Source organism: Strix uralensis, chromosome 12, assembly GCF_047716275.1.
Source record: "Strix uralensis isolate ZFMK-TIS-50842 chromosome 12, bStrUra1, whole genome shotgun sequence".
NCBI classification, from domain to species: domain Eukaryota; kingdom Metazoa; phylum Chordata; class Aves; order Strigiformes; family Strigidae; genus Strix; species Strix uralensis.
The window spans coordinates 10,491,464-10,507,029 of NC_133983.1; positions in this window are offsets into that span (position 1 = coordinate 10,491,464).

The window sequence follows — 15,566 nt, forward strand, 5'->3', positions numbered from 1 at the left end:
CTTTCCTGTGGATAATGTGGTTATTAAATCACAAGCCTGTTTTAGTAAACCAGAAGTATAAAATTAAAAAGAGACTGCTTCCAGAATGGTCCAAACTGGTTATTACATTCACCTGGAATGTGAGAATTGCATTCAGCTGTGTTCCTATAAATATTTATACAAAATAGAAAGCTTAAGGTTTTTTTAACCTTGGAGTGAGGAGCTAAGGGGTTTTGGCAGTTGCTGGTCATGGGAAAGGTCTGATTTGAGCACAGCAAGAATCCAAAGGTAAGTAAAATTTGAAAGTAAATCTAACGGGAGTAGTTGACTCCTTGTGCCATCCATTGGCTGATCTGAGGCCTGTCCTCTGCTTTTGAATGTCATCTCTGCTCTTGTTCCTCTGCCACCCCCCCCTTGGATAGGGGATCTATGCAGGAACAGAGAATCCTTCCTCCCCCCAGACTATTTTTTTTCTGGAATTTCACACTTAAATTGCCGTTATTTCACAAATATCCTAGTCAGAATACATTCAAGCAGCTTTACTTCAGCACTTGATCTGCATATAATTAGGGGTATGAGTGGCTGGAAAACTATGAACCAGCAATGTGTGCTCACAGCCCAGAAAGCCAACCGTGTCCTGGGCTGCATCAAGAGAAGCGTGGCCAGCAGGTCGAGGGACGGGATTCTCCCCTTCTAATCCCCTCTCATCAGACCCCCCCTGCAGTGCTGTGTCCAGCTCTTGGGGCCCCCAACAGAAGAAGGACATGGACCTGTTGGAGCAGGTCCAGAGGAGGCCACAAAGATGATCAGGGTCTGGAGCACCTCCCCTGTGAGGACAGGCTGAGAGAGTTGGGGGGGTTCAGCCTGGAGAAGAGAAGGCTCCGGGGAGACCTTAGAGCGGCCTCCCAGTACTTAAAGGGGCTACAGGAAAGGTGGGGAGGGACTCTTGATCAGAGAGTGCAGGGATAGGAGGAAGGGCAATGGCATTAAACTGAAATAGGGTAGATCTAGATTAGATGTAAGGAAGAAGTTCTTCACTGTGAGGGTGGTGAGACACTGGCACAGGTTGCCCAGAGAAGCTGTGGCTGCCCCCTCCCTGGCAGTGTTCAAGGCCAGGTTGGATGGGGCTTTGAGCAACCTGGTCTAGTGGAAGGTGTCCCTGCCAATGGCAGGGGGGGTGGAACTAGAGGATCTTTAATTTCCCTTTCAACCCAAACCATTCTATGATAATCTGGAAATCCTTCTCTAAAAGAAAGTTAGTGTTTAAAAGATCATTTCTGGAATGCCTCTGAGAATTTATTTTGTTATCCTTAAGGTTTCTTTCATACTGTTTTCACCAGTGAAGAGTTAGAGTAGAGTACGGGTCAAGACGTCATACCTTTTCCCTGGAGGGAGGACAAAGGAGGAAAAAAAAAAGTGATAAAATTCAGCTCAACAAAATTAACTTTTGGAGCAAAGAAAAATGTTACTGCATAACTACCATGACTCAATTAGAAGAACAATTAATGCTGTAAGGTGCCTGTTTCTTATTCTAAAATAAAGGAGGTCTGAAATAAGGCTAGGCTCTTCTTTTTAATATGTGAGATTAGATAACACGATGTGTGTATGTTGTCAAAGTGAGAATTTGGTACTATGTTGCAGCAGGCTTGCCAGCAACAGCATGTTATTGTGTGTCAGAAAAGATATTTTTTGAGTGCGAAGAAATTTTTGGCAGCTGGCCGGAGGGGTTTTTAGAGTAATGTTTTACCTCATCTGCTGAAGCTACTTATAGGCTTTTGTTTGCAAGCATAGATTTTGTGGGTAATATGCAAAACATTGAGGGTTAAAACATAGAAACCAAAATGAAACTGGCAGGTTTTCATGTTTTATAGGCTGGATAATAGCTTCTGTATAGTGCAGTTTGAAGGAATGGTATGCAGGTTTTTTTATTTTGCTCCATCTATTTACTGATAAAGCAAATGTACCGTTTACAGAATTTCTGAGAATGAGAAATTGCTGTGTGTTTGCTTTGAAACTGTTGTTGGATAAAAAGTTTTCTTAAGCTTTTTAGTAATCACTGCATTTACCATGTTGTTACCAAGTGGAGTTCAGAGACTGGTGTTCTGATGTGTTAAATTTTAAAGCAAATGTTGTTCTGGATGACCTAGCTATTTTCAAAGAGGAGAGCTGCCTTGCTTTCAAGGGTGGATTATGGCTTCTTAAAAACTTGTTGGTGTATCTGCAAGTCCACTTTTTAAAGTCATATTTGAACTTGTTAAGGCAGGATAAGGAGTAATACAAACAGAAGTTACTGATCAATGCCTAAGGAAGGTAATAGGGGTGTGTTTTCTACTGCTAGAAAGTTAGCTGTGCATCCCATCTATCCTTGTTTCTGGTTAGGTGGAAGTGTGGTGATGTGAGAAGGAATTTTATAGTCTGCAATTGGTGTTGCAAAGACTGAAAACCTGGGAGTCTGGGCTGAGGAGCTGGCCTAGGGAACAATCTGCCTGATTCCCCTGAGTTTAACTCTTAGTGCAAGCAGAAATTCGTGACAGCCCAGATGTAGGAAGGTTCCTTGGCTGATGACTGTGGTCAATCAAATGTGCAATTACAACTCCTGGTAAACTGGCTGGTGGAGCTTTATTTTCACTTTCTAATATACCTGTAGGCAGGGTAGCTGCAGCAGTTTAGCTATTATTATCTGCTTCAATACCCAAGTCCCTGGATTGATCTTGTTAGGCCATAGAGATCCCTATGCTGCATGGCTACACTGTCATATCTATTTGAGCTAGCAATTCTAAAGCTGCAGATGTGCTCTGTGGGAAGATGCCAAAATGACACTGACTGTAAATAGAGGTAACTGGTGCCATTAAATGTGAATGTCACAGCCAAAGATGTTAGAGCTGTTTCTAGATGCACCTCTGCCTCTGCTAAGGCAGGATCTGCAAAAAATATTTTGCTTAGGCATTTTAGTGCTATGTAGCTCCAAATTGCACGTTTAATAGTATCCCTTTAATTTCAACCTTCCATTTTTATTAAAAAAAATCATCTTACTAGAGAGGGTAATTATTCCAAATTGAGGTTTTTTTGTAATAAAAGGCCAAAGCTTCAGCCACAGTTGCATCTAAAACAATTACAAAATGTGATTGCCCTGGCCCAATTCATGTTAAAAACCAAGCCAAAACAAACCCCTGTGATTGAGTAGTCTCAGTTTAGATGACACCTGTTGGTTTTCATGTTTTGTTTTTTTGTTTTGTTTTTTTTAATTAAAAAGAAGCGGTGAAAAGAAAGGAAGATGGAGAAGGCTAGTAACTTTGGTGGGTTAGAGGGTAGCATATAAATTAACCACTGTACTGATCCATTGAAACAAAAAAAGGAAATAGAAGAAACAGAAACTAATGTATGTGTCCAGTAGATACCACTTCAATGCAGCTCCTAACATCACTGTCAAAATACTTGTAATATTACAAATGCCTTGGAAGACAAAGCTCACATCACTGAAATACATAATAGGCCAGATCTTGATAGGTACTGAGGTAACTCAGCAATGCCCATTTCAATGTCATGTGTGCAGGGTAATAAGCTGGGCAGGTTGGACTGCAGTGCTCACAAGTGAGACATTAATGTTCTGACAAGCTCCTCGACTCAGAGTTCCTCCTCATGTCCACAGGCAAGCAGATTTCTTAGTTTACTTAGTGAATTGATCATCCAATTCTAGCAGAATAGCTACCCTTTCCTTCTTTTTACGAATGCTTTCATCCAAGCAGCTAGTACAGAAACATCAACAAAGTGTTCCGACTAATTTCAGCTGCTTCACCTTTCTTGTTTCTAGTTGATCTTGACTGGCTCCTGTGATTGCCTACTGCTCTGTGTAGGTCCACCGGCGTGTGTCACAGTCTGCAGCCTGCAGTTTGAGTCACACTGTATGATGCACTTGGGTAATTCTGGTAAATGATTGGGCAGTCTTAACCCACTCTAGTAAGGCCTTAATCTCTCAAGAAAATTAAAACTTGAAAGCAGTAGTAAACAGAAATACCCCTTTACTTGAAAATCCTCAAAGAGTCTTTCAGATCTTTCCTTCAAAAGCTTATGCTAAACAAGCCCTTTTGTTCAAACACTTTTCTCCAGGTTTGGTGTGCTTATTTAATAGTGTGAAGCATGTTTGTCACAGGTATTTATCACATTAGCACATTCTTAGTCCTCACAAAGTCACCCTGTGCAGCTATTTTTAAAGGAAGTGCTAACCACTGATGTGCCTACTGCAGTTTGGGAGAGAAATACTACAAGTTAAAGTTCGTGTTTGGCTGGCAGCGTCCTTTTCTCTGAAATGAAGTGCTCTAATGCTCAGTGCTTCTAGGGCTTTCCAACCCCTTTTTTGTTATTGTGAAACAGAAATGGGATCATGACTGGAATATTGGTTTCATACTGGTATTTAAACTATCAGTAGTGTTTCACAACTCTAGGAAGGTATTTCCAATACCTGAGTCTATTTAACTATTATTTACATCTCTGTCAATGTAGATTTGTGCATAACTGTGCCAAGCTTCTGTTGTCTTAAGGCACTTTTTGCAGCTTGCAGATACTTTTCCTTTTTATTCCACCATGTGATGTCATAGTGATGTTGCCTTATTCATTTGTTCAAAGATATCTTTCAGTTTATCCTAGTTTCTGCACTTTATTATAGTAGCAGACAATAATTCTTACTGTCATTAGGGCCTGGGAGCAGATTATATAAATGTAGAAATCAGTATGTGAAAGTACAATGCATTTACATAAAAAGGAAGCTTGATACACTTTTTTTTCTGTGTGGATGCAAGATATTGCAGCGCTAACATCTCTGCTTTTCCTGTAGTTGACATTCCTCTGTCTAAAAGCATCTGGATTTTTGGACTTATTTTGAGACAGGTCCTTCCAGAAATACTTTCTAAAATGAGATTCAGGATTTGTTTTGTCTTCAGGATGTTTCAAACACATTCTTTAAGTCTGAGCCTATCTGCAATTAATGTTTGCCACTGTTTGTACCAAATGAATATTCTATATGGGACACATAATAGATCTTCATGCTTCACTTAAATTCATATATGTTTATAGACAGAGGAAGGTAACATGAGAATGTGGATGATTTGCTTAAAGGTATGACGGTGACATGACTTCTTGTTTAAGTTCTTTGAGGGGATATAGCAGTGGTTGTGCAAATCTTTTTGATTATGCTTTTAATGCTATTCACAGGTCTTGACACTTGTTTACAAACTCACTAGTACATTGCTGGGTCTCACGACTACCTCACACCTATAGCTTCTGTATTATATTACTCTCTTTTGAATTCAAAGAGTCTGCCTCATGCTCATGGTAATACAAGACACAGAAAGCAAGATAGGACATGCAGAAGAAGAATAAGGTATTGCAAGACTGGATCTTGAATTACAAAGTAGCCTAGGAGAGTGTGCTATCCTTTCCCTGGTTCTGGGTGTCAGTATTTGACTCTGGGGGCAGACAGAACTTCTGAATATTTTTGTCTGTTTTTTTTTTTAAACACTTAAGGATCTCTTTAGACTAGTCTGAAGTATAAGGATAAAAAGCAAGAACCTTTTGGCCTTAAAATAGGATGACAGGAGGTGTGAAAGCATTTGTCTGTCTTGGATCTCACTGCTTTTTTGGTCTTTAAAGTCCTTCCTTTGTGCTACCTGATTTGATTAAGAGGAAACGTACTGTAAAACACGTGGCTGCCTCAAGCATATACCATGCAAATATGTCTGTCTTGTATTCCATTTCCAGTTCTTCTGGTGTTTCATAGACAATCATGTTTTTCTTTTTGGTATTGCATCCTGTAGTAATAGATTGCTTTCCAGTTATGAAGCTTTGCATTTTCTTTTGGATATGGAGAAGCAAGCCTGTAATTGTCTCATGGTGGGTAGATGCTTGATGATTTTAATTAGAATAATTAAATTCAGAGAGAGCAGCTGAATTAACCAGATTTAGGTTGTCATTTCAGTGTATCTATTTATGCATGGATATTTGGTTAGGATAATTTTTATTCTGTCTCTTTGGCCATGTACACCAGGCTTACTCTAGCTGTTTGCTGAATAGTAGTTAAGTGATACAGTAAATTAATCTCTTTGACTTTTTACATTGCAATTTATTTCAAATCAATAAAGAATTTGCCAAAAAAACCCACACAGGAGAACATTGATCTTGGTTTTTTCCCATTAGGTGTATGAAGTGCTTGTATTTTTACTCCTAATGACAAATCAATTTCAACATTTCAATGCAAAGTAACTTTGATCATTCCTACTGTTTGAGGATGTTACTTCCCTGTTTTCAATTTAAACATCATCTATGTTTACTCTCAGTCACTGAAGAAAGATAATTTGAACAAACCAATAATTATTTTTAGTGCTGTATAGAATTTTCTTTGCCTACATTGCTATATTAGTGTGAAAACTTGTCTGAGACTAATGTTATGGGGAAATTATAGTAAAGGCATAGAGGAAATTATCTTTCACTTGATAAATGCATATTATGGTACATAAAATGATGTGATAGGAACCTTGATGAGACCAATAATGTGTATAAGGGCCCTTTGTTATGGTGAAATTTACCACTTCTCTTCCTCAACCTAATTCCAGAAACAGCTAATGTGGAAAGCATTCTCAGAATCCACCTTGTATTAGGTTTCATGTGATGTTTGGATTCTTCTTAGAATATAATTCCATTATAGGTTGGTGTTGCATTTAAGGTAATGAATTAATTTGGTAAGAGGTTAATCCCCTTGTGTTCTAGCTGACCAGAGGTTAGAGGGGCTGGGGGCAGCTGGGCTTATCTCTTAATAGGTATGCCAGTTATGGCTGTAACTATAGGCCTGACACCAGATGCGTGAACAGCCCGTGTCCTGTAGGTCTGGTTGCATTCAAGAGAAGCAGTCAGGTTCACGAATAGTATGGTTTATTCTTACGCAACATCTACAGATTCTTTGAGATAGCCTACAATAAATGCACAAACTGCAGGTTGGCTATATAGCACTACACACAAAAAAAACCTGATTGCAATCACACACACTTAATCCCTGGGTAACCACTCGGCATAGCCGAGGGCCCATGTTTTACCAAAAGGCATCCCTTCAGGGGAGGGGCAAAGGAGCACAAACCCATCGATCTCTCCCTCCGATACGGTATTGGATTATCATCCCTCCGAGTTAGATACAAACTTGGGGTAGTATTTATCTAAGTATGTATGTGTGAGCGGGTGGGTCTGTGGTCAAACCATTGTTTCTTGAGTAGTGACACAGCACATTTCTTGGTGCAAGGTGTGTGCTGTTTTTGTGGGAAAAAAGGAAGAATGAGAGATAAGGTCTGCAGAGTACTGCAAAATAGTCCTTGAGAGAAGGGGAAGAGCAGGAGAAAAATCTGCATAGTCATGTCAAATCTTCCTTGAGAAAAGTGGAAGAATGGGACCACAGCACAGCCTCCACCTCACTTCGCATTCCTCCTTGGTGTCATGGCAACACAAATCACTGAATCTCCATCCCATCCCGTGTTTTTTCTCTGGGCACCATGTGTTAAGGAAATGTGTGTTTTGCAGCTTTTTTGCTGTTTTGCTTTTCCCACACTTCCAACAGTTGGATAGTCAGCTTAATTTAAGTTGTATTGTATAACAAGGAAATATGCTCTGTTAGTTTTGCAACTGTAGTAATGTTATTTCTACAAAACTTTGTATAAAACTGCTATTTCTGGTTTTATTTATGCATCTGTTATTGGTCATTACCAGAAACAGCAGTTTGGCCTTACCTTATCACGTTGCTTTTTTAAAATGTGATTTTTGTTAGAGTTTAGTGCCTGAATTATTTAAGAGCACAGGTTTCAGATAAAGTCAGTGAAGTTTCAGAAGTTAAATCTGAACTATAGAATCAATGACTATTTTATTTTTATAGCAACTTTACAAATAACAGGGAAAAACCTCATTCAGTGACATAAAGAAAAAAACCTCCGATTTTAAATTAGAATTAGAAAAGAGGCAGAAAAACAAATTTCAAAACTGAAAAGGAAGGAGACTTTCTATAGGTTAGAATAAAAAATTTGCTTTAAAGGTGAAGTTTAAATTACAAGAAGTCCGTAGTAAAGATTTGTCAGAATTCTCCATTCAGAACACAATAAGATTAAATCTTACTTTACAAGGAAAATGAGAAACAAAAGGGTGGACTTTAAAGACGGTGTGTTGAAGTAATTTTGCAATAAATATTCTGCAGAAACACTAGGAAGAGGTGGCAAGATATTTTTATCTGTATTAGTTGCAAAGTATAAAAGGAAAACATTTTTTTTCTTTGGACAGGAAAAAACAGTATGCAAAAATCAGAAGCAAAAAATAGCGTTTCTTGCGTGTGTTAAAATAATGTGATCTGTGATCTTCAGCCTTCATAGCCAGTTCTAATGATGCACCAGTTTGGTGAGTGGAGGATGGTGCCACGTGATCAGAAACATGACACTGATTGCAACACTTCATGAATAACCATTGACTTGATTTGAAAACCATTGTGCCAAGCTGTTTTCCTTAGAAAGCTGTTGTGGAACATAGCTATGAGATTTACTAGCATTTTTCAGTATTTTCCTCCCTACTTGTTATGCGTTAACAATCCTGCAACATGGCTAAATTGTGTAGTCTTCGTCTTCACAGCTTACATTTCTTCTTCCCCAAGTATGTCAGATCCATTTCTAGCTCATTATTTCAAAGTACCATGACAGCAGGGCACTAAAATCAGCCACATACAAGGTAAGGAGGAAGAAGGCAGCCAGGTAGGGAACTGGCAAAAGAATGTCTACTTGAAAAGCTTTTGTTTTGTTATAGGCAATGAAGCTCTAGTTTCAAACAAGAGGTGCTATTGACTTACATTTTATACTCTGGGGTGGTTCATACCAGTCACCGTTCACTGCCTCACGGTTGCTCGTGTTCGCTCTGTTCAGGAGCGCGCAGTGAGGACTTGTCTCGCTCCTGCACAGCCAAGATGAGTTTCCTGCAGCCGTTGGTGCTAACAGTGGAGAGGGCAACTTGAGGCACTGAGGCTGCTGTCGAGAAGCAGCAATCCAATAATGCCCCAGCGGCCAGCCGGGCAGGGCCCACCATAGATGTAGTGTGAAGGGCAGTACCAAACACAACCTACCCCTGCCTGGCAAAAAAGCAACAAATTTTCACAAAACATTACTCTGTTTTGTGAAAACATCATAATGTTTGTGTTAAGTGTTTTAGGTTAGTATGGTTTTAGGAAAACAAAAAGTTTAATGAAAAACATTTTGCAATGAATTTTTCATCCTGCTCCAGGACATAAAAATCTATTGGAAACACACCAAATAGATTTTTGTCACTAACATTCATTTCCTTTATTTTTCCTCCATGACATTTGGGTAGTAGTTTACTACTGTGTACTTAGATGATTTTGAAGTTCTCTGTATTTTTCCCCCTAAAATACTTTAGCTTTTTTCCCTAGAAAAGGAAGAGCTGTGCAAATTTAAGCTCATATAGCCTAGGTAGGTTGTTATCTGATAATTTTATTTCTGATAAATATATTTATAGCCAGATAAACATATAAATGCTTATTCAGAGTGGAAACTAACTAATCAAATAAGGGAGAAAAAACATCCCAAGGTCATTTAACACAAACATAGGCAGGAAGTATAAATGTAATAAGATATGGTAAAAACCAGATTTTTTTTTTTTTCCTGGCAATATTCCACCTCTTAGTGACATAGATTAGGGAAAAAAGATTGGTGCTTCAAATAGAATAGAAAAAAATAGATTAACAGAATTCCCATAGCATCTCACTAAAGAGACAGACAAAAGAGACCAGAAAAACAACTGGGACAAATTTTAATCAGCTGAAATCAAGCTGATTTGCCTCCTTAAATATGGACGTACTTAATCAATGCATGCTACTGTGTTTATCAATGGAAGCTGAGTATGATTTGGTTAATGAAATGGAGAAGGCTTTGAGTCAGCTAGTGGATTGTGAAAAGTTCGTGTTCTTGCTAACCAAAGCAGCAAGGCAACCTTTTGACCTGTGGCGTAGTCTAACTTTTTTTAGAAGAAATACAAATAATTAAAGGATGATGAAATTAATAACCAGTAAGCTTCTAACCTGGGAAGTGTGTCAGTAAGGTGGTGGTGGGGGGGGAACAAATGGAAGAAAAGCCATAGAAACAAAGTTATGCCACCAAATCTACAGAGAATTAAAATAGGAGGGTGAACTATCACAAAAGCAAAGTGTTTGAAGAGAGTTTGATCTAAATTTATACTAAATCCATTACTGTAATGTCAAATTATGTCAAGAGTTAAAAATAGTTTAGCATGGTATGCATAATTCTCTATTCTAAATTTTATTCTGAAATACTTCAGCTAAAAGTAGGAAAAAATGATCACAGAACTACTCTGACATCTCTTACCAAATTGTATATGTGCTTTTTCTCTTTTTGTGCTATACATGCGTTTTTCTTTTGTGAGACTGTATTTTAGATGAGTTAGTAAGATGCTTAGAATTAATATAGACTAAAATCATAACTTCTCTTGCTTAAATGTTTTCAAATCCATGAGACAATAGTATTTCAGACTGTATTAATCACATCTTGGGTGGAAAGTGGTGAAATGCTATGCTTTTCTGCAATTAAGGCTATCGTTAGATGTTTTATTTTGTGATGTGCATTGTTTTGATGCTTCTCTTACAATGCTGAGAAGAGGTTAAAACTGCATTTCAGGTGTAGGGAAATAGCTATAACTTTCTGATTTTGCATCATCTTAGATTTAAGCAGGAGGGTCTAGAGCTTTGGAATATATCCCTTTTTATACACAATCCAACTTTTTTAAAGGGGGGGAAAAAATATCTGTAGGGGACTTCCAATTTGAAATTCTCTCCACAGACACAACAGTCATATCTGACTTGAATATTATATGTTCTGAGGATACTCCTAAGGTTTCACTGCAGATTGTAGATGTCCCCCTAACAGGGGTTTTATTTTTTTCTGAACTCTATGATTATATCAAAATACCTGTAATTTTGGAAAATATTTACTGTATAGAAGAAACAAAATCTAGATGTTTTACAAGTGAATTTAATGCTGGCTGATGTGCTTGACTGACAGCCTAAAGACAGAATGCTCTATTTCATGTCCTAGAACAGATACATCATAGAGTAATGATGTGCCATAACTGTTAAAAATTCATAGTGAAAATTCAGTCTCTTGCTTTATTCATACTAGTCATGTATTACATCTGTTCTGCTAATGCTGCCAGTAAAGCACACATCTCCTGTGATACAGTGACTTCTTTTTATTAAGGCAGAGACCTGTCTGCATATAAAATATGATTACATAAACAATTCATATAGCCCATGCCTGAAATTTCTGCAAAGCACTTATTGCAGCTGGTTACTATAGCAACAGGCAAAGGAGGCTGGTTTAAATTTGTTAGTTCACTATGGGAGAGGCTTTCTATTTTTTTGCATTTTGCTTCAGATGAGAAACATGCTGGTGTAACATCTCTACTCAAACAATTTAAACCTCATGGAGACCAGCCCACTGGGAAGTACAGCATGTTTCTCTTACCTGTGTGAGTGCTTTGCTGTAACACTTCATGAGTCCTCTAAGTTCTCTCAGTCTTTTTTATGTGTAAGACTGTAGAGATAATGTCACAAGTACTAGTACTGTATTTGTCCTCCTTCCCTCCTGTAACACCCACCTTAAGAAATATTTTTTAAAAACATGCACTAAATCAAGGTGAAAACATCAGAAAGAGTGTGTGGACATAAAGTACAGTCATCTGTAAAGCTAGGCAGTTTCATGTATCAAGGCACAATTAGGTCTCAAATTCTGGCACAGAAGAGAAAGCCACACCAGCATACTGCACAGAGCAAACGTCATTAATGGAAATAGTACTTTCATGGAAGAAAGTAACTAGTAAAGCGTAGGGTAAGTTCCAATGGAGGAAAACAATGAAAATGAGTGAAGGATAGCTATACCCATTGCAGATTTGCATTGAGCCTTTCTCCTTGGACAATATTTAGCTACTGAAAAATGCCAGTTCACAGCAAAAGAAAGAAATTCACAACTGAATTTGCAAAGCTGCTAGGGCCTTTCTACTGGAACAGTGGTAATATTAGACAGGTAAATGGGACAGTCTATATAGCTTGAACAGTTCCTACAAAATATGAGAGGGCATGATGAGTGGAGATATCTTTCATGTGTGTAAGTTAGCTCAGCATAAGGACCCACATACCTATGGCCCAATGACCTAAAAGCTATTGGGGAAAGGATTTCACAGTAACAGCAGAACTGAACCAGCTATACTTTTTTTTGTTCTACATGATTCTGCTGTTCACTCACTAGACATAAGCATCTCAGAAAAACCCTGATACTGCCAAAAATGATAACTTGTTTAGATATCTGCATACAATGCAATGAAAGTAGTTTACTGTTATGTAACGAAAAGCTACACTTACTGCACATAGTCATATCTCATCTTTCTGATACTCCAAGAGTGTGGCAAGTTTCAATTTCTTCCCATCTATAACAAGTCCCTGCTTCTGCACCTACAAGAGGGAATGGATGCTGCAGAAGCCTTGAGGTCTGTATGGTTTTAGCTTAATTTTCTCCTTCATTTAACCACAGTATTCAATCATAGTACATTAGATTGACTTTAGGTTTTTATTACAGCTATCTGGTTAGAAAAGAAACATTTCGTAATGGCAATACAAAATGTTAATCCAAAGAAGATTATTCTGCAGTATTTGTTCTATATCAGATGTTTCTCTTTAAGTGCTGCAATCAGTAGAAAGAATAGGGAGTTATATGGCCTTCATGCTGAAATGTACATGGGAAGCTTTCTCATTTTATTAATAAAAAAGCAGCCTGTAGGATTCAAACAAATCCAACCCAACACTGTGATTCAGAAGACGGGCAGGTGAAAGATGCCTCCTGGATGACCTTGCTCAGTCAGAGAAAGAAAGGCAGTAATTTTCTTCTTCAATAGAAAAAGCTAATGTTTGCCTAAAATTCATCTTGTGATTATGATAAATTAGCCATAGTTACCTGAACATTTCCTTTATTCAGGAGATAAGGTGTATAAATCTATGACAGAGTTGTCACAAACTGTTCATAAACAAGAAACGGTTTGTAAAAAGGATGTCTCAAACAACTTGAGTGGGGTGCCCCATGGGGGAGAAGCAGAGCAAGCTCTGTGGAGGTGGGGCAGTGGGCCGTTTCTCTCTCCCTCCCTCCTGTGGTTGCTCAGAGACAGAACTTGCCTAACTGTGCAGGCACAAGCCAGAGAAAATGAGAACCTTCTGGAACAACCTACTGCACATGCATAAGATAGACTATATAAAGGCAATACCCCACATGCATCTTTGTCGACCCACCATGTACAGACCAAGCTGGCTACTCTGCGACAACACGGGATCCAAGGGTGGTGATTTCCCCTTTTCCTATCCCCTCCTCCTTTTTATTCTCTTTTCTCTTTCTGCTCTCTCTCTCTTACATATATTCATGTGTATAAGTTTTGTAGGAATTGAATTGGGATCAGAAAATAGTCTCATCGTCAAAGTGCCTTTATTCATTCTCCTGATGGTTATCAGTTGATTGTGGCCAAATTGTCTCCATTCATTCACTGAAGTGGTCAGCTAATGAAGTCACCAGCGCAATTGTTCCTCTGAGTCATTGTGGTGACTTGGCCTGTCCTGCAGCTCTGCTCAGCAGAGACTGGCTCTCCCACTGGCACACAGGCTCTTGGGGAATCCCCTCCCTCGTAACCCACTGTGTGGGACAAGACATGAGCTGGCAAGCTTGCAGCTTGGAAACAGAATTAGACATGTTAGCTATGGCAATCAGAGAAAGCTTGACAGACTCTCTTCAGCAATAGTGGCATAACTCCACAGCACAGTCAGTCATGCTTTTGAGGAACAGACCCAACAACCTTGCTCTGTGTGCACTGTCGAATCTACCTAATGAAACCACAAATCTGTGGTTTTGGATGTTGCTTACCAATTCTATTCTAGATGATCCGTTTGGTTTTGGTTTTTTAAACCAAAAGCTGGCCAAATATTATGAAACTTTCATGTTTTCTCTCAAATAGCCATAGAAAAGTGCTGTGCAGAACCTTGAGGCCTTCCTGTTATTCTTTAGCCATACTGACGGTAAACCAGTTATTTCTTCTTTGATTTCTATCCCCTGGACAATTTCTGATTTTGAGCTAGTATTTTGCTTTTTATCATATGGTTACTTGGGTTTTATAACAGACTTTTGTTGAAGAACTGTCAAAGGCCTTTTGTGAGCTTGAACAGGTCCTGACACCTGGTTTTGGTGTAGTTATTCTGAAAGTTCATGTGGCTGACAGTAGCCTGCAGGGAGCACGGCTCATCCTGCTGTTTGTGCCTGTCAGCAAATAGTCATTAAAATTTTGGTTTTAGTTTTTAAGCCAATTTACTGGAAGCTAGATAAGAGTAGCAACAGCACAAGCAATCTTCTTGTCCTCCGTGCTAGGAAGTGAGGAACTGTTTTGGCCAGTAGCAAACCCATTTTGTTTCCGATAAGTCCAAGTGCAATACTGTCATCTCCTAGTTCCTGCTGTTGTATCATCTTTCCTGTTGGAAAAGAGCAAGTTAGGAGCACCCAGGTTTTTTGTTACTCTCATTGTGAGCAATGTCAGCTTTTCATTGTCTTAATTATTGAACTATTGTATGAGCTCTGGAATAATAAAATTGTCTCAGATTTCATTCATCATGTCACCCTCCCCTATGAAAATGTATTTGGGACTCAAGAATGTCCTCCAGATTCTTTCATGAATGTTAAAGCAAATAACTTATGCAGGCCTTCAGCAACATCAGCCTCATCTGTCACTATTAGTGTATTCATATTCCTTAATAATCCTGTGACTTTTTTTTCCTGGCTGCTTGCTTTTTTAATGTTTATCTTTATTAATTTTGAAAAATATCCTTTTTATTTGCATTTTGATGAATTTTCCTATAATTTCTAAAGCAGCCAACTAGCTGTGTATCTCTTCAATAATTCTTAAACAATCAGGTTTCTGGAATCAAGCTATCAGCTGTGCTGCTGTAACTAGGAAAAGATTTTTCTTTTACTATAACCACTGGATTTTTCTCTTTTTTTCAGCTGATTTCAGTACTATTTCTGTTCTCAGGTATGTAACCTGCATCTCCAAAGACTTTTGCATCCTTTGAAAGTACTGTTTCTTAAAAGCATATCTTCAGATAATCCTCATCACAAGAAAATTTGTACAGTGTAAAGAAGCGTAGGTGTTGGTAGAGGTGAAGAAGCATGCAGGACTGGGGTAGATGTTCCTTTGAATTACCTGCATATAAGTATAATGCACATTGCTGTGGAATTACAAGCTGTTAGATTTTTGTTTCCTTTATAGATTTCATATATAGGGAATATACATGCAAAAGATATCTGAATATGTAAAAAGCCTTTTTGGTTTTGCATCCTTTTACAGCTTCAGCTAAGGCTCATGTTCTGCTTTGCTGGATGTTGAAAAGCAAAAGGGTCATGTTATAAAAACAGCCCCCAGTGCTCATGGGCAGTTGACTTTCTAGGGATTACATACGAATGGGTTGT